We start from the raw sequence: 19852 nt of genomic DNA, 5'->3' as shown, positions 1-19852 counted from the left end.
AATAAATTACAGGGTGCCTGAAGAACTTCGCAGGGTGGTGAAAGTGCCCGGTGAACAGGTTGATACTGCTTTTCAATAAATATAGAGGTTCTTATTCTGGTACATGATGATCGATGTTTGACTGCCGTTTGACAAATAAAAATATCCTCCCTGTCTCATCCATAATAAACTCATCATGTAGACTAGCCTACCCGCACAGTTTACCCGCACTGTATCTGAGAGCTGTTGGCTAAACTGCACTGCGAACACCAGAGTAGGCACACTTGCTAATAATAACAACAGTTTTGTGACAAAACTGACAGTAGAGTTGAAAATGTAATGGAAACACATTGAACTTTAAAAAAAGTGAGTTTGGTGGAAACACACCACTGGTGGGAAAATGTGCATATTTTCTTCATGCGGAATTTATAACAGTCGCATGGAAATCTGATGGATACCTAGCTACTGGTGTGAAAATGTGGCTGCCATTTTCTTTCTCTCTGGCTGCTCATTATCCCAGTGTGAGATAAAGACATACATTTTGCTAATGGTAAACATGAATTTAGCTAATGGCTAATTTCTCCATTATTTTGCAAAAGTTAGTCGATTTTCCACAGTAGGCTACAGCCATTTATTCTGCATTGTTCTTAGTCAGCGATTTAATTTCTTAGATGTCTTGTCATACTGTGTGCTACTCCTGTTTAAGGTTAATACTTTGTGAAAGAAGTGAGAGGACGGTTATTTATCAGAATTACTGCGTAGTTTCAAGTCAATATACCAATTGCTTTCACAGCCCAAGAGTTCAACTAATAGCACGTGTCCGAAATTCAATAAAAAGACTTGAGGAGAAAATAGGAAATCATTTAACAGGCCGCCAAGCCAGTTTTAGTTTTAAGATCTCAAAGAAGGACATTGATCCATGGTTCTACATGTTCAATCAACAAGTTTATGCAGCAGCTCTTTTTCCCATGTTCAAATAAAATCACAGATTGGTCTTGTGTACTGTATACAAACCTACAACGACAACCAGATACTCTCTCACAGCTATGCTTTCACTTTTCAGGAAGTGTGTGAGACACTGTATAAACATCACTAGCAAGTTTGATTGAATTCTAGCTATATCCCGAATTAACTCAAGAATATATCGTTATCATACCAGTCTTCCATTAATCATTATTACCTCATATCAGGTCATTCTGACGTCGTTGGCCTCGTAAATCTGATAAATGATGATTCAGCGATACACAAATTGGCTTAATTATTTATTTGCTAACTAACTAAACAATAACACAGAAATACAGAAATACATATAGCCTACCTGGTTAAATAAAGGTGAAATATATATATATTTTTAAACATAAACACACACAGTATAGGTTGATGTTCATGGGAATGTGAATACTTTGCACATGAACGACCGCTCATTTGAAAATAATTGCAATGTATATATTTACGCTTGTATGTCTTTGTCGTCTCTCTCTGTTGAAATCGACCGGTCTGTCTATGGGGAGTCGTCCGATGCAAGTCTCTGGTTGTCCACCAGAGGTCACAATGTCCTTAGTAGTAGTAGCCTTCTTTGTCTCTGAGTGTCCGTTAGAATGGATCCTTCAGATGTACCACAATGGTGATCATAGGGAAATGTTCTTCTTTCGTCTTCAGTCGAGTTTCCTAGACTATTTTACATAAACAGCTGCAGACTGTGAATGTCCAGTCTTCACCTTCACTCATCGAGAGTGTGAGGGTCTTACCATTTTCTGGTCTCAATGGTTGATTATTCAGGGTACAGCTAGGACCACACACCGGCAGCAACCCGACATGTTTTGGTCTCTAGAGATTTTCTTCTTCTCTCGTGTTGAGAGTTTCTAACCATTTCGTAACATTCAGCTCACTCAGCTCCTTTTATGCACTCTGGGAAAAGGGGCGTTCCATCATGTGGACACGAACTCTGACCTCATTCGGTCGTGGACACTAACTGCCACAAGTTTTGCAAGAAAGCAATACTCATTTAGAAGGCTAAAATCCTATTGCTATCTTTTCACAACTAGTTTCATACTTAATCATATACGTTTTACAACATTTAGATGCAAATCTGATATCTATATTGTGAAAGCTCTTAAAGATATAGTTATCTTGCCATACCATCCCTAATGACATCACAAAATGCTAAATGATATGACATGATTATTGTTTCGATCCCCACCAACCATTTCCACATTCTTTATGTTAGAAATATTGTTTCGATGTCCAATCTTTTGATGTTAAAGTTCTGCAATGTCTCTCTCTGCTGTAACACTCAGACATTCCATTCTCAATACTGCAAAGGCAAGAGAGAGAAAGTTTACGACCGGTCATTAAAGTCATAAAACTGTCCCACTCCCCCCCTTCCTCTCTGGTAGGAGGGGGGGGCTCTCTTTGATCCTCACCCAGGAGGGGAAGTCATGACATCGTCATAACCTGTTATAATATGTTAATAACAATGTCTTGGCACATATATTTAGACTTGTTGTGACATACAGTTGAAGTCAAAAGTTTACATGCACCTTAGCCAAATACATTTAAACTCAGTTTTTCACAATTGCTGAAATTTTATCCTAGTAAAAATTCCCTGTCTTAGGTCAGTTAGGATCACCACTATATTTTAAGAATGTGAAATGTCAGAATAATAGTAGAGAGAATGATTTATTTCAGCTTTTATTTATTTCATCACATTCCCAGTGGGTCAGACGTTTACATACACTCAATTAGTATTTGGTAGCATTGCCTTTAAATTGTTTAACTTGGGTCAAACGTGTCGGGTAGCCTTCCACAAGCTTCCCACAATAAGCTGGGTGAATTGTGGCCCATTCCTCCTGACAGAGCTGGTGTAACTGAGTCAGGTTTGTAGGCCTCCTTGCTCGCACACGCTTTTTCAGTTCTGCCCACAAATGTTCTATAGGAAAATGATGTGGATATATTGAAGCAACATCTCAAGACATCAGTCAGGAAGTTAAAGCTTGGTCGCAAATGGGTCTTCCAAATGGACAATGACCCCAAGCATACTTCCAAAGTTGTGGCAAAATGGCTTAAGGACAACAAAGTCAAGGTATTGGAGTGGCCATCAGGGCTTTGTGATGGCCACTCCAATACCTTTGGAGAATAGATTTTTCTGTAGCTGAGCGAGATGTCCAGGTTAAAGTAAAATGTCAGACGTACTACCACTAGCTGTGTCGGGTGAAATTCCACATGCTTATTTGACGAGTTTCCTCTGAGAAGCAACCAGGTATATACTGTATATACTTTAGTTGTCAGTTGTCACCCAGGTGTTCCATTTAAAACCAAATTGTTATTTGCAGGGATTGTGCATTTTCTGTCAAATCTCACACTTCTTTGTTGAATCCACTCTGTATTCTGATTCAGAGTCATTAACTATTACTCATACAAGAAACCAAAGCGACTGGCTGGAATTGGCTGAGCAGTAATGAATGCATTTTCTCGATAAAGGTCATTAATTGATCCATATAGTATGCGTCCAAAATGGCACCCTATTCCCAATATAGTGTACTACGTTTGACCAGAGTTCTATTGGGGCCCTGGTCAAAGTAGTGCACTATGAAGGGAATAGGGTGCCATGTGGGTCTCAGATGTAGTGTACTGAAGAAATGACAGGGCAGGAGTACAACCAATGGGGTTCTATTAATACAGACATAGAACATGGATATGGTCGGTACTACACACATATGGGTTTGAAGTAGGGTCTTTGACCTGGTAAGGGGATAAATCTATAATAGCCTAGCTTACATCATAGCCTGATCTTAAGTTGATCATATGCTATATTATCGCTGAATGTGATTGATTTGGTTAATGTGCATTATGCAATCAAGTGTTTTATTTATTATGTATAATTCATTTTTGGCTCTGCTATCCTGTAACCTGTAACTAGGCCACTCAGGAACATTCAATGTTCTCATGGTAAGTAATTACAGTGTATATTTGGCCATGTGTTTTAGGTTATTGTCCTGCTGAAAGGTGGATTGGTCTCCCAGTGTCTGTTGGAAAGCAGACTGAACCAGGTTTTCCTCTAGGACTTTGCCTGTGCTTAGCTCTATTCCTTTTCTTTTTATCCAAGAAAATTCCCTAGCCCTTGCCAATGATAAGCATGCCCATAACATGACGCAGCCACCACCATGCTTGAAAATATGAAGAGTGGTATTCAGTAATGTGTTGGATTGGATTTGCCCCAAACATAATGCTTTGTGTTCAGGACAAAAAGTTAATTTCTTTGCAGTATTACTTGCCTTATATGATGCATGTTTTGGAATATTTGTATTCTGCACAGGCTTCCTTCTTTTAGCTCATCATTTAGATTACTATTGTGGAGTAACTACAATGTTGATGATACATCCTCAGTTCTCGTATCACAGCCATTTAACTTTAACTGGTTTAAAATCACCATTGGCCTCATGGTGAAATGCCGGAGCTGTTTCCTTCCTCTCCGTCAATTGAGTTAGGAAGGACGCCTGTGTCTTTGTAGTGACTGGGTGTATTGATACACCATCCAAAGTGTAATTAATAACATCAGCCGTCCTTCCTAACTAAGGGATATTCAGTGTCTGCTTTTTTTCTTCTACCCATCTACCAATAGGTGCCCTTCTTTGCAAGGCATTGGAAAACCTACCTGGTCTTTGTTGTTGAATCTGTGCTTGAAATTCACTGCTCAACTGAGGGACCGTACAGATAATTGTTTTTGTGGGGTACAGAAATGGGGTAGTCATGCAACTTATTATTTTACTCCTGAAGTTATTTAGGCTTGCCATGACAAAGGAGTTGAATACTTATTGACTTATTAAGAAATTTCAGCTTTATTTTGTAAAAATGTCTAAAAACATAATTCCACTGACATTATGGGATATTGTGTGTAGATCAGTGACAATCTAAAGTTAATCAATTTTAAATTCAGGTTGTAATACAACAAAATGTGGAAAAAGTCAAGGGGTGTGAATACTTCCTGAAGGAACTATAACTGTCTTCAGCATTACGAATGACTCAGACACAAACTAGTCTGTAGCTGCAGCACTTCCAGTCCATATTTAGCCACAGACCTTTCTGATTGTCTAGCCACCACTCGAAGTGACAAATAACAGTCCATGAAAATAATAACCAATGACCATATAGAAAAAAAACAGCACATCTTAAGCGCTATCTGGCGTAAGACAAAGATATGGTGATATACAGTAGCCGCAAAACATCAAAGATATCTTCCGGAGTCGTAAGGCTGCCAACTCCGAACCACATATTGCCTTGGCGATGTGGATTTGAGTCTTGAGTTCGGTCTCAGCCACTTTCTGTTTGTGGCCCTCATTCTTGTGTATCTCCTGCTCTACCTTCCCGCTGTCCTGTCATTCAAAAAAAATAAAACACAATTGTTGTCAGCTGTACATTCCCACTTTCCCCCTACTCTCTCTCTCTACAGTGTCTCCTCCAAGTCCTCTCCTATGCTGGTGGTATTTACCACAGGTAAGGACTCTCGGAGGGAGATGTCGTCCACCTGCTTGGCTCTCTCGTCTGGCTCCTCTGGGATGGATGGGGGCAGGCTATCCACCTCAGAGTTGCTGAACACGTAGCCGGGCAAGGTGATGTGGGTGCCGACGCTGTGTCTGGCTTGGCTGCTGCGGTACACGTGGCTGGAGAATAGGGAGGAGGTGCCCGAGATCACGGCCGGCGGCTGCGGCTGACTGGTAGAGGTCTGGTTGAGACCGTACCGGTAGTTGGCACATGCCGCCGGTCCCTTCCCGTCGAACACCAGGTTCCAGCGGGTCCAGGTCTTCTTGATTTCTGCCTGGACCTGAAGAGAACAAGAGGTTATAGTACAGTATAGGTCGTGGTATTGTGTGGCTCATGGTATGTATGGTAGCCTATAGTACGGGTCATGGCAGAAAGTGGAGAGTTCTGACAACTTTTAGAACGGGCGCAATGTTAGAGCCTTTATCCTGAAACCTTTATTGATGTAACAATACAAGAATGCCTCCGACCATTCCCAATGAAATGACTTGCTGCAAACAAGAAAAACAGAGTAGTGAATTCAAATGTCGTTTTTACCGACTGGCATTCACAATGAAATGAGTTGACAACACAAAACTATAGAGACTTGAATACATATTATTGCCAATGCCAAAGTTTCTATTGTTTTGTGGTGCCAACAAATTTCATTATCGCTTTCACTGGACTTTTTCAGAGGTTTTAAAAGCTATCAGAAATAAAACAGCCCAAACCAGAAGCGTCAATTATCACTTAGCAAACGAACATGGACGAGAGTAGGGGTGCTCTCAGAACATTCAGATCGAAATGACCAAACTCCCTAAATATTGTATATGGCTTCAGAGAGGACTAATAAATGAGGAAATTATAGACTTGGTTGTTCACCAGTTTGGGGGAAATGTAGTACTTTATTTTACAGTAGCTACTATTTTTACAATGGTATTTACCTGGTATTGACCAGCAAGTTATGAGGTAGTAACAATGGGTATTTTCTGGTAGCCTATTTTCTTACAGTACTTCAAACCCTGAAGGTGGGGATCACTGATGGGTACAATGCGTACGCACAGCATGCACTTGTGCACAGTATGAGTGTTCTATTGTCCTAATAAATGACATCACTAAGTTCCATTAGTTCTAATAACATATCTCTCGCTCTCTCATCATGGTCAGTTCCTAGAACTTCCTTCTATACTTATAAATGGACAAGTGACTTAGGTTGAATTCGAGAGTCCAGCACGATCGATTCTCGAACGCGGAGAAGACCTTAAAGTGGAGAAGACCTTAAACCTTCTGGTTTAAGTGGAGAAGACCTTAAACCTTCTGGCCGGGTCTGGTCAATAGTACTCACCTCTCCATTGCAGTAGCAGTAGATAATGGACACAAAGAAACCCTGCGAAAAGGTGAAAGCGAGTTAGGTCAGAGGCATGTGTTGAAAGGTCCAATTCCGTCTGACAGTATAATTGATGTGACCTTCTCTACGAATGAGAGGTGTCCATGACCTTTGGAGAATAATATCGACATGACGTGCTCAGGAAAGAGAGCTCTTAGAGAAAAACAAATACATGATGGATGGGGTTTGTTTTTGCTGTATCTAATTTTCATCTTTTTATTATACACAATTCCTTTAAAAAATAACATTCCACGTTTCCCTGGATCTCTACAAATCAGAACTCAAAAGTAGTGTCATGTTAAGATTGACACACATCCTAATTTATTCATAGCTAGATTGTCATGAGGTGTGGTTTGATCTTGACATTAGACTACATTAGAGGTCTGAAAACATCTGAAATAATTGAAGGTGTAATGTCCCTTTTAGCAATGACGCTCAAATGTTCACATTTAAAATCGTATCAATATTGCTTTCTAGTGCTGAGCGATTAACCAAAATGTATGTTATTTTTCGTTTTTTACACAACTAATTGACCGACGTTATTTCAATTATTTGAATTCTATTTCGTTTTTTTCTGTGAGCTCATTTCACATTTCCTCACTGTAGTTTCTCGAATAGAGATACATCAGATCAAGCCCATACAGTGTAATGTAGTAGGTACAGTTGAAGTCAGAAGTTTACATACACCTTAGCCAAATACATTTAAACTCAGTTTTTCACAATTCCTGACACTTAATCCAAGTAAAAATTCCCTGTCTTTAGGTCAGTTAGGATCACCACTTTATTTTAAGAATGTGAAATGTCAGAATAATAGTAGACAGAATGATTTATTTCAGCTTTTATTTCTTTCATCACATTCCCAGTGGGTCAGAAGTTTACATACACTCAATTAGTATTTGGTAGCATTGCCTTTAAATTGTTTAACTTGGGTCAAACATTTCGGGTAGCCTTCCACAAGCTTCCCAAAATAAGTTGGGTGAATTTTGGCCCATTCCTCCTGACAGAGCTGGTGTAACTGAGTCAGGTTTGTAGGTCCTCCGTTGCTCGTCACTCGCATTTATTCAGGCTTCTTGCTCCGACAGTTTTCAGTTCTGCCACATTTTCTATAGGATTGAGATCGGGGCTTTGTGATGCCACTCCAATACCTTGACTTTGTTGTCCTTAAGCCATTTTGCCACAACTTTGGAAGTATGCTTGGGGTCATTGTCCATTTGAAGACCCATTTGCGACCAAGCTTGAACTTCCTGACTGATGTCTTGAGATGTGATGCCATCTATTTTGTGAAGTGCACCAGTCCCTCCTGCAGCAAAGCCCCCCCACAACATGATGCTGCCACCCCGTGCATCACGGTTGGAAGGTGTTCTACGGCTTGCAAGCCTCCCCCTTTTTCTCCAAACATAACGATGGTCAATATGGCCAAACAGTTCTATTTTTGTTTCATCAGACCAGAGGACATTTCTCCAAAAAGTATGAACTTTGTCCGCATATGCAGGTTGCAAACCGTAGTCTGTTTTTTTTATGGCAGTTTTGGAGCCGTGGCTTCTTCCTTGCTGAGCGCCCTTTCAGGTTATTGTCGATATAGGACTCGTTTTACTGTGGATATAGATACTTTGTACATGTTTCTTCCAGCATCTTCACAAGCTCCTTTGCTGTTGTTCTGGGATTGATTTGCACTTTTCGCACCAAAGTACGTTCATCTCTAGGCGACAGACGCATCTCCTTCCTGAGTGGTATGACGACTGTGTGGCTCATGGATGTTATATTGTCGTTACTATTGCATGACTATTGTTTGTCACAGCGTGAACGTGGTACCTTCAGGCGTTTGACTTGCTCCCAAGGATGAACCAGACTTGAGGTCTACAACTTTTTCTTGAGGTCTTGGCTGATTTCTTTTGATTTCCCCATGATGTCAAGCAAAGAGGCACTGAGTTTGAAGGTAGGCCTTGAAATACATCCACAGGTAACCTCCAATTGACTCAAATTATGTCAATTAGCCTATCAGAAGCTTCTAAAGCCTTGACGTCATTTTCCAATTATTGTGTCATACACAAAGTAGATATCCAACCGACTTGCCAAAACTATAGTTTGTTAACAATACATTTTGTGAGTGGTTGAAAAACAAGTTTTAATGACCCAACCTAAGTGTATGTAAACTTCAACTGTAGTAGTAGTTTACAACAGGCCAATATTCGGCATGTTTAACGCAGAAAATGTGCTAATTAACTACAATTACCATAATCCAATGGACGCCTACATGTCCGGAGACAGAAAGAGAAGAACGCATGATCAAGAGGATGGAGCAGTTGCATCGCGAGGTATCTCTAACTGAAAATACATGATCTAAGTGATTGATAGTTGGTATTCAGCATTCATAAACGTATGCTGCATTTACTTTGAAGAAATACTAAAATAGTGATTTGTCAGACAGCATAGGCAGCAGCCTCTATAGAGATGAGATGATGACTTGGAATGAAATAACAAAGTATTCAAATAAAACAACTGTAATATACCCAACAACAAATAATTTTATTAAAGTAAAGTAATGTGAATAAATGATGGTTAATACAGTGGGGAGAACAAGTTATTTTACCTGCGATTTTGCAGGTTTCCTACTTACAAAGCATGTAAGAGGTCTGTAATTTTGATCATAGGTACACTTCAACTGTGAGAGACGGAATCTAAAACAAAAATCCAGAAAATTTTTAAGTAATTAATTTGCATTTTATTGCATGACATAAGTATTTGATACATCAGAAAAGCAGAACTTAATATTTGGTACAGAAACCTTGTTTGCAATTACAGAGATCATACGTTTCCTGTAGTTCTTGACCAGGTTTGCACACACTGCAGCAGAGATTTGTGCCACTCCTCCATACAGACCTTCTCCAGATCCTTCAGGTTTCGGGGCTCCTGGGCAATACGGACTTTCAGCTCCCTCCAAAGATTTTCTATTGGGTTCAGATCTGGAGACTGGCTAGGCCACTCCAGGACCTGAGATGCTTCTTACGGAGCCACTCCTTAGTTGCCCTGGCTGTGTGTTTCGGGTCGTTGTCATGCTGGAAGACCCAGCTACGACCCATCCTTCAAGCTCTTACTGAGGGAAGGAGGTTGTTGGCCAAGATCTCGCGATACATGGCCCCATCCATCCTCCCTCAATACGGTGCAGTCGTCCTGTCCCCTTTGCAGAAAAGCATCCCCAAAGAATGATGTTTCCACCTCCATGCTTCACGGTTGGGATGGTGTTCTTGGGGTTGTACTCATCCTTCTTCTTCTTCCAAACACGGCGAGTGGAGTTTAGACCAAAAAGCTCTATTTTTGTCTCATCAGACCACATGACCTTCTCCCATTCCTCCTCTGGATCATCCAGATGGTCATTGGCAAACTTCAGACGGGCCTGGACATGCGCTGGCTTGAGCAGGGGGACCTTGTGTACACTGCAGGATTTTAATCCATGACGGCGTAGTGTGTTACTAATGGTTTTCTTTTAGACTGTGGTCCAGCTCTCTTCAGGTCATTGACCAGTCCTGCCCGTAGTTCTGGCTGATCCCTCACCTTCCTCATGATCATTGATGCCCACGAGGTGAGATCTTGCATGGAGCCCCAGACCGAGGGTGATTGACCGTCATCTCAACTTCTTCCATTTTCTAATATTGCGCCAACAGTTGTTGCCTTCTCCCCAAGTCGCTTGCCTATTGTCCTGTAGCCCATCCCAGCCTTGTGCAGGTCTACAATTTTATCCCGATTCCTTACACAGCTCTGTCTTGGCCATTGTGGAAGGTTGGAGTGTTTGATTGAGTGTGTGGACAGGTGCTTTTATACAGGTAACGAGTTCAAACAGGTGCAGTTAATACAGGTAATGAAGTGGAGAACAGGAGGGCTTCTTAAAGAAAAACTAACAGTCTGTGAGAGACGGAATTCTTACTGGTTGGTAGGTGATCAAATACTTATGTCATGCAATAAAATGCATAAATATAGTTAAAAATCATAATGTGATTTTCAGGATTTTTGTTTTAGATTCCGTCTCTCACAGTTGAAGTGTACCTATGATAAAAAATTACAGACCTCTACATGCTTTGTAAGTAGGAAACCTGCAATAAAATCGGCAGTGATCAAATACTGTCTCTCCCACTGTAAGTGATAAGAAGTAATGGGCAGTCACTACCATTATGGGGCTTTTATTAATATTCTGTGTTAATGCATAGTGCATTTCATGTAAACATACATGTAAAAAAAAAATGCATTGAAAAACCGTGATTCTTTTTTAATATTTAAACTGAAAATGAGCCGAACCTCAAAAAGCACTAATCACTCAGCACTATTGCTTTCTACAGTTCAAAAGCTATTAGCAATGTGCAATATACGACAGATCAGTTACATGCAATACAAAAAAGGACCCCAATTGGGGTGAAAACGAGCACCTGGAAAGAGTTGAAAAAGAGCCGCAGTACATTCGGACCTCCCATCCGACCCCTTTGAACGAGTGTGGCATGCCCACAAACACTATTTAGGGAACCCCGAACACCAGCACCAGCACTAGAGTGGACTTAGCCAGTTTCCTGTGAAAGAGACAGTAGAAAACTGTATAATCCTCTATTGAAGAATCCTTGTGCAGCATCATACAACAATCAAAGTACTATAAACAAACCACCAATGAAACTATCTTAAAAAACAGACCTGCAACACGGTAAGAGATTATTCAATACAATACATTAGGCCAGGGGTTGCTAAATCAATCTCTGGAGGCAGAGTTTCTGCTGATTGTTGTTATTTCCTTTGATGTGTGTCCAATTAAGACCTATACAACTGGCTGAGGGAGTTCCTACCTAATCAATGCCCTTAATTCAATCAAGTACAAGGGAGGGAGAGAAAACCCGCAGACACTCTGACCTCCAGGAATTGAGTTTGACACCCCTGCAGTAGGCTATATGAGAAAAGTCTGGTAAAGTGCATGGGATATGTGTCTGGAAAAGTGCATGTGATATGTGTCTAGAAAAGTGCATTTGATATGTGTCTGGTAAAGTATGTGATATGTGTCTGGAAAAGTGCATGTGATATGTGTCTGGAAAAGTGCATGTGATATGTGTCTGGAAAAGTGCATGTGATATGTGTCTGGTAAAATATGTGATATGTGTCTGGAAAAGTGCATTTGACATGGGTCTGTAAAAGTGCATGTGGTGGTGATGGAGTTTGAGAGGGACAGGATGGAAAATACCACATGCAGCTGGCATCGAGCTAAAATAATAGAATTTCTTGGCAGCCATCTTTATCTGACAGTCCCTTGCAGTGCTTGACTTGGACTGAAATATATGCTGGTACTCATTTTGGGTGCCGGTACTGTTTACATTTAGCTACATGTTCTGCAATAAGTTTGAGTTAATATAAGAGGAACAGGAGCTCAAGCAGTAGAACATTCGAGGTGCCGGTACTCCGCTCCGGTGAGCTCCGGCCCAAGTCAAGCACTGCTCCCTTGTGCATTTGTGCACTTTCCAAAAACAATCCCCCTCAACAGATTTGTGATACAAATGTCAATAGCCAAGGAAGATTACACATTACAATCTGCAACGTTAGTATCAATATCGAGCCAACGTTTGCATCTAAATTGTTTGAAGACGCTCAGTAGTTTTTTTATGGAATAAATCACGGCTAGAGAAAGAGAGTCACAGAGAGCAAGAGGAAAAACAAAGTCTGCATCCCAAATGGCACCATATTCCCTATATTGTGCACTACTTTTGACCAGAGCCTATTCAGTGTTAATCCTATCTACACCTGCGAGAATGGAGCGGCTCAAGACACAACGTGGATCTGAAGTATTGTCCGTTGTTGTGTCTGTTCACTAATGACTGACAGGAGTGTTACCCCCTCAGCCTTCAGCCTTGGCACAGAGCTGCCAACCAACACATTACCCCAGACATAAGTGGGAATTAAACAAAGACTCAGGCAGCCCTATAGGGATGGCTTCACAGCATGTCAAAATATGTCTAGCACTTAGATATGAGAAGAGCATGTACAAACACCGCAGCTGGGACAATGAGCTGGCAACCTCTGCAATGAACAGAGTAGTCAGGAAGTCCAGCACCATCATCAAGGACCCACTCACCCCAGCCATGCATGGACTGTTCACTCCCGAAACGGTTACTGACCCAACGGTCTTAACCGCTAGGATACCTGATGCCCACAACTGGGTTTAATATGCTCAAGATTAGATTAGACCGGTGGAGGCTGCTGAGGGGAGGACGGCTCTTGATAATGGCTGGAATGGATTCAATGGAATGGCATCAAAAACCTGGTTTCCATGTGGTTGAAAAGATGCATTACTGTATCTCATGGCTACGATGCAATACATTTAATAAATAACATTTCGACAGCTACGCTGCCTTCATCAGAGTTTCAGACACAGATTAACCTGCCCTAAATTCATAACCTGTATCCTAAGCCTGAGTAAATGACGTGAAAGGTTTGCAAACACATGGATCATGAATATAAAAGAAAAATGATTAAACTCATCAAAGGCACATTTAGAATAAGCTATTTCTATAAACTGCAAATTTAATGAAAAGTGGTATTTACACTATCTAATGTTTTTTCCCACAAAATCACATAAATAAGATTGACTAAAGCAACATGGCATTAAAGAAACACCAACCCTACCTGCATTGCTTCCGAGTGTCATATCTCCCAGCATTCGTCTCTCTGATTTTTGTGGCCAGCACTCGCACAATATTCACAAACAAAATAAAGTTGAGCTGAAAAACAAAAAAAAGCAAGCATGATTCACTGCTCATTATAGTAGGCCTACCATTCTGTAGGTGACACGGTCCGATTGTCTCATTGTAGTAGGCCTACCGTTCTGTAGGTGACATGGTCAGATTGTGTCATTGCATCAATGTTCTTAAAGGTCCAAATACTGTAAATCCAAATGTATTGTCATGGACCAGAACTGACACATGCAGGAATCAAATAACATGAAATCCAACCAGGATTTCTAGAAAACCAAATCAAATATATTATTCTTATGTAGCACTTCCTCACAGATAAAATATGAAAGAGACAGCGGGAACTGAAGGATTAGCCTGCAGCTGCACTCTGATTCACTCTGGTCCACACCGTCTGACTGTCTGGATCTACACTAGGGCCCTGAGGAGTAGATGTCAGCCGGGTCAGTCAGTCCTCTGAAACTCCTCCTACTGAACTAAACCCACTAATAATACTATAAGGAGAGGCTCTATCAGCACATCATTTCAAAGGTCTGACCCACTGCTTTGGCATTCTCACTCAGGAGTCTGGATAGAAAAACGAATTGTGGAGTGCCTGTGGCCTAGCTCCCGGCTTAGACACATATTCCTCTCCCCACCGGATACCGGGTTTCAATCCCCACTCTAACCCTTTAATCTGTGAATCCCACCTGCCTGTCTCCCCCTCTGTCATTTTGGTCTCAAGAGAAAAAAAAAAAAAAAAAACAAGATTCTGGGCATCGATACACAGCATATCAAATGAAAACCCTCACCGTTATCTCTAATCATGACATTTCTACCATGGTATCATTGAACTTGTACCATCAAAGGTTTGGATGAGATTACATTTGAATTGAAAGACAAGGCCTGTAGTCCACTTTGATTTCATTAGGAGAACCTAAGTCCTTAGTCCACCTCATGTGGGAGGTTAAGAGCAATAGTATTGAAGGAGATGCAAATGTATGTATCTCTGCTGAGACTGAGTCAGTGGTGTCAGTTTGAGAGTGTTGGTGGCTGACTAAGAGCAGACAGGGGAAGGTATACACTTGGCTTAGGTACTCAAGTAGGGGACAGGTATACTGTACACTAGGGAGTCACTAGGCCACTAGGGAGCAGGGACAGGTATACACCAGGGAGCAAGGTGTCACTCCACTCTTCCAAGGGGCAGAGAGAAAGCTTCTGGCCCGGAGAAAAGCAGATGAAATCCTCTCTTTGGATTTGAGTTCTTCAAGAGTATTATACATAACAAGAGTTACAGTCTGGGAGCTACAGTAAATAGCTTATGCATGATAAAAGCCACCAGGACCATCACTTGTCAGCACTTGTATGCCAGCAGTTTTTAGCATCAGGCTTTCAACTTCTCTCTTATTTGTCTTGATTTAATTTCTTTACTTTATCTCCCGAAATAAGGACTTCGCCCAGAGACTCCAGGTGTGAAGTTGTGCAGAGCAAACTAAGATATAAGCTTGACCAAAGTTGCTAAAACTTGAACATGAATCATGAATAGAGAATAAAACACACACACAAAAAAATCAAGATAAGAGTCAGCAATGCAACCTTCTAGTAATGGATGCAAACTACCGGATTCTCGCCTCATTGGCTATGATTGATGAATTGGGGAGAGGCATTATCATGTTTTTACTGCAATTGAAGTCACTTACACCAATGGCTGTAAGGATGGGAACTTGATAGATCCATTTAATATTACCCGCACTTAACTCCCAGCATCTGTTAAGAGAGAGAGAGAGAGAGAAAAAGAGAGAGAGAAAGAGAGAGAAAGAGCGAGAGAGAGATTAGAGTACATTTGTACTGCAGGAGTTCCTTACTGCTCTCAAAACAGTATGTCGTCGTGCAACAAAAGTGTAGTCTCTCTTGCCAGTCTCAGGGCGCTCCGCACACACAATGGCTGTGAGAAGAGGCTAAAAAAAGTGTAATGGTGTCATGTCAAAGGTGTGCAGCTGCAACATTAAGGCAAGTAGGCCACTGACTGTGAATGAGAACAAGAGTACTGAGGTGGCAGGTAGCCTGGTGGTTAGAACGTTGGGCCAGTAACCGAAAGGTTGCTGGATCGAATCCCTGAGCTGACAAGGTAAAAATCTGTTGTTCTGCCGCTGAACAAAAACACCTTGAGAGATCCTATTTCCAAACCAGATGATTGTGGGCAGCCTAGACAGCTGATGCACAGAGTTGCTCAACAGGCTCCTGCATGCTATGCTGGGCTCCTCCACTTAAAGTGTGTTGCTGGAGGTGTCTGTGGAAGATGGTAGGTGAAGGAGGAAGTTGAGCGTCACTCTCACCCACCGTGCGTCTGCCAGCGTTGCCCGGACAACAGCCCAGGCGGCGACGAAGAGAGCAGGGACACCTGAAATTAGAGAGGACAATGATTGCTTACTGCCGTCTCAAGATCTTACAAGATTCAGTACACTTATTTAAGAAATTAAATTGATACTGGCAAGGGCAGTGGGATTTTTTCTTCTTCTTTTAAGATATAAAACTAGTCCCACGCACCTGCAACAAGCAAACTCGTCTGTCTGAGTGCTTTTCCTATTTTGAATAACAGCCGTCAACAACATGAGCGCTGTTGTGATTTGGTGACTGCATGCGTATCTAAGATGGCAGAGCAGCTCACCCCATCCAATCAGGGTAAAGCCCCACAGGTATTTGGTGTCCGAGTAGAAGGCCATGAAAATGAGGCTGTGGAGGTACAGCCCTTCTACTAGGATCCAGTAGTAATTGGTTGCCAGGAAGTAAATGAAGAGCAACACAGTGATCTTGCATCCAACCTGGTAAAAACAACAGCTTGTTAAAAACACCCTGTAGTGCAGAGCTGTGGTCCAGTGGTAACACTTTCAGGTCCATACGCATACCGGCATGCTCCCTTCTCACTGTGTCTCCTCCTCGTCACCTATCTCCCACTCTAATCTATCTATCAATAAAGCACAAATGAAAGGTAGTGATTGTTAGCCTAGCCCCACAAGATGAACCCCACAGAATGCTTTGTGACCGCAAAACATATCCCGACTGATTGAATTATTAGTCGTAGCATGGATATCAGATGTGTTGGTGCCTACAGTTTAAGCTGCAAACAGATGTTTTTTCATCTATACACAAATAGACACATCTGTATTATTATTGTCATGATTTACCTGCTGAGTAAATCATATTTTTCTAGTAATACAAACTAGATAGTTAATTAAATAGTATGTTTTTCTAGTAATACAAATTAAGTTCTGGGAAAAGAAAAACCATTGAATATTATTCTCTGTCCCTGATGTTGGTCTGTCGTGATGGAGATATTTGTATAGAGGAAATTGCCGCCTGCCTGGGGATATCCTGACATACAGGAAAAGAGCAACCGAGGTCTTCACGTACATGACATTCTCAACCGTTGATCCTCTTTTCCCAGTAATTTCCCACTAAGCTTAGACTCACAGTATGACAAACGGTACGAACAGACTGTTGATAAAGTTCAGTTCAAGCTGAGGATTATGAGGACGACACAGAAGATGACTGATGCAGTGTTGTTTTTCATTGAAGTCATATGGCGTTGCCACCGCAAGGTCGTCAACATTATCGAAGACGTTGGTTACGTGTAGCAGCGTGGAGCAGGGGTGGTGCTGCAATCGACCATGCACGCATAGGCGTGACATGGGTTTCAATCCCCGCCCCAGCCACTTTCTCCCCTCCACAAACTATACATCCACAGTACATCTACATTCTGAACTGTCGAAATAAAGATAAAAAATATGGGAAAAATTCTCTGGGCCTGTCTGAATACCCCTACCTGCATTCTAAATAGTACTCTGATTGGGTTTACAAAAACAGAAAGATTTATAGTACGTGACATTTCTAAAAATGTATGCTGTAAAAGCCAGGATTTCATTTCATACGCTAGGATGAAGTCACTGCACACTGAAGAGAATTGTCTTTCCGGACTCACGTGTTTGACTACAGCTGATAATCAGAGTACCAAAATAAACGAATCACGGGAAACAACACAATTGACTATCGCCCTGTAGCAGTCGCTTCTGCCATTATGAAGTGCAGTCTAGTGAAGGAACACATATCACCTCCACATTACCCGACACCCTAGACCCACTGCAATTTGCATACAGCAACAATAGATCCACGGATGACGCAATCGCCTGCACGCTGCCCTCTCCCAGCTGGACAAGAGGAATACCTATGTAAGAATGCTGTTCATTGACTACAGCTCAGCCTTCAACACCATAGTACCCTCTAAGCTCATCATTAAGATTGGGGCCCTGGGTCTGAACCCTGTGTAACTGGGTCCTGGACTTCCTAACGGTAGGCAACAACACCTCCACTATGCTGATCCTCATCACAGGGGCTCCACAAGGGTGCTTGCTCAGATCCCTCCTGTACTCCCTGTTCACCCATGACTGCGTGGCTAAGCACATCTCCAACTTAATCATCAAGTTTGCTTACGACACAACAGTGGTAGGCCTGATTACCAACAACGACGAGACAGTCTACAGGGAGGAGGTGAGGGCCCTGGCGGAGTGGTGCCTAGAAAATAACCTKTCCATCAAAGTCAACAAAACGAAGGAGCTGATCGTGGACTTCAGGAGACAGCAGAGGGAGCACACCCCCATTCACATCGATGGTGCCGCAGTGGAGAAGGTGAAAAGTTCCTCGCTGTACACATCACTGACAATCTGAAATCAAATCAAAAATTAAATCAAATTTTATTAGTCACATACACATGGTTAGCAGATGTTAATGCGAGTGTAGCGAAATGCTTGTGCTTCTAGTTCCGACAATGCAGTAATAACCAACAAGTAATCTAACCTAACAATTCCACAACTACTACCTTATACACACACACAAGTGTAAAGGGATAAAGAATATGTACATAAAGATATATGAATGAGTGGTGGTACAGAACGGCATAGGCAAGATGCAGTAGATGGAAAAAATAAGGTATATACATATGAGGTAGGGTATGTAAACATAAAGTGGCATAGTTTAAAGTGGCTAGTGGTACATGTATTACATAAAGATGGCAAGATGCAGTAGATGATATAGAGTACAGTATATACATATGAGATGGGTAATGTAGGGTATGTAAACATTATATTAAGTGGCATTGTTTAAAGTGGCTAGTGGTACATTTTTACATAATTTCCATCAATTCCCATTTTTAAAGTGGCTGGAGTTGAGTCAGTATGTTGGCAGCAGCCGCTAAATGTTAGTGGTGGCTGTTTAACAGTCTGATGGCCTTGAGATAGAAGCTGTTTTTCAGTCTCTCGGTCCCCGGTCTCTTATACACATCTAGATGTGTATAAGAGACAGGAGTTATGGCCTTCCTGTGACATCGGGTGGTGTAGGTGTCCTGGAGGGCAGGTAGTTTGCCCCCGGTGATGCGTTCTGCAGACCTCACTACCCTCTGGAGAGCCTTACGGTTGTGGGCGGAGCAGTTGCCGTACCAGGCGGTGATACAGCCCGACAGGATGCTCTCGATTGTGCATCTGTAGAAGTTTGTGAGTGCTTTTGGTGACAAGCCGAATTTCTTCAGCCTCCTGAGGTTGAAGTGGTCCACCCACAGAGACAGACAGTTCTTCTGGAGGCTGAAGAAATTTGGCTTAGCCCCTAAAAGCCTCGCAAACTTTTACAGATGCACTATTGAGAGCATCCAGTTGGGCTGTATCACCGCCTGGTACGGCAACTGCACCGRCCYCAACCACAGGGCTTTCCAGAGGGTGCTGCGGTCTACCCAGCGCATCACTGGGAGCACACTGCCTGCCCTCCAGGACACCTACAGCACCCGGTGTCACAGGAAGGCCAAGAAGATCATCAAGGACCTCAGCCACCCGAGCCACAGCCTGTTCACCCCGCTACCATCCAGAAGGCGAGGTCAATACAGGTGCATCCAAACTGGGACCGAGAGACTGAAAAACATCTTCTATCTCAAGGCTATCAGACTGTTAAATAGTCACCACTAACCGGCCTCCGCCCAGTAACCTACCCTGAACTTTAGTCACTGTCACTAACCGGCTACCACCCGGTTACTCAACCCTGCACCTTAGTGGCTGATGCCCTATGTACAGTACATAGAAATTGAACACCGGTCACTTGAATAATGTTTACATACTGTTTTACCCACTTCATATGTATACTGTATTCTAGTCAAGGCCTATCCTATTTAACTATTGCTGTACAAATACTATTCTATCCGTAATGTCTATACATGTCATCATATACATATATACACACA

The 19852-nt window shown here is 42.0% G+C and overlaps 1 pseudogene; it reads right to left on the bottom strand.

Moving 5' to 3' along the window:
- Window positions 1-4867: 4867 nt before the first annotated feature.
- The window catches only part of LOC111953339 (parathyroid hormone 2 receptor-like), a 35697-nt pseudogene continuing 20712 nt past the window's right edge, over window positions 4868-19852 (bottom strand).

Source organism: Salvelinus sp. IW2-2015, linkage group LG27 (assembly GCF_002910315.2).
Source record: "Salvelinus sp. IW2-2015 linkage group LG27, ASM291031v2, whole genome shotgun sequence".
NCBI lineage: Eukaryota > Metazoa > Chordata > Actinopteri > Salmoniformes > Salmonidae > Salvelinus > Salvelinus sp. IW2-2015.
This window is presented reverse-complemented; position numbering and strand designations above follow the sequence as displayed.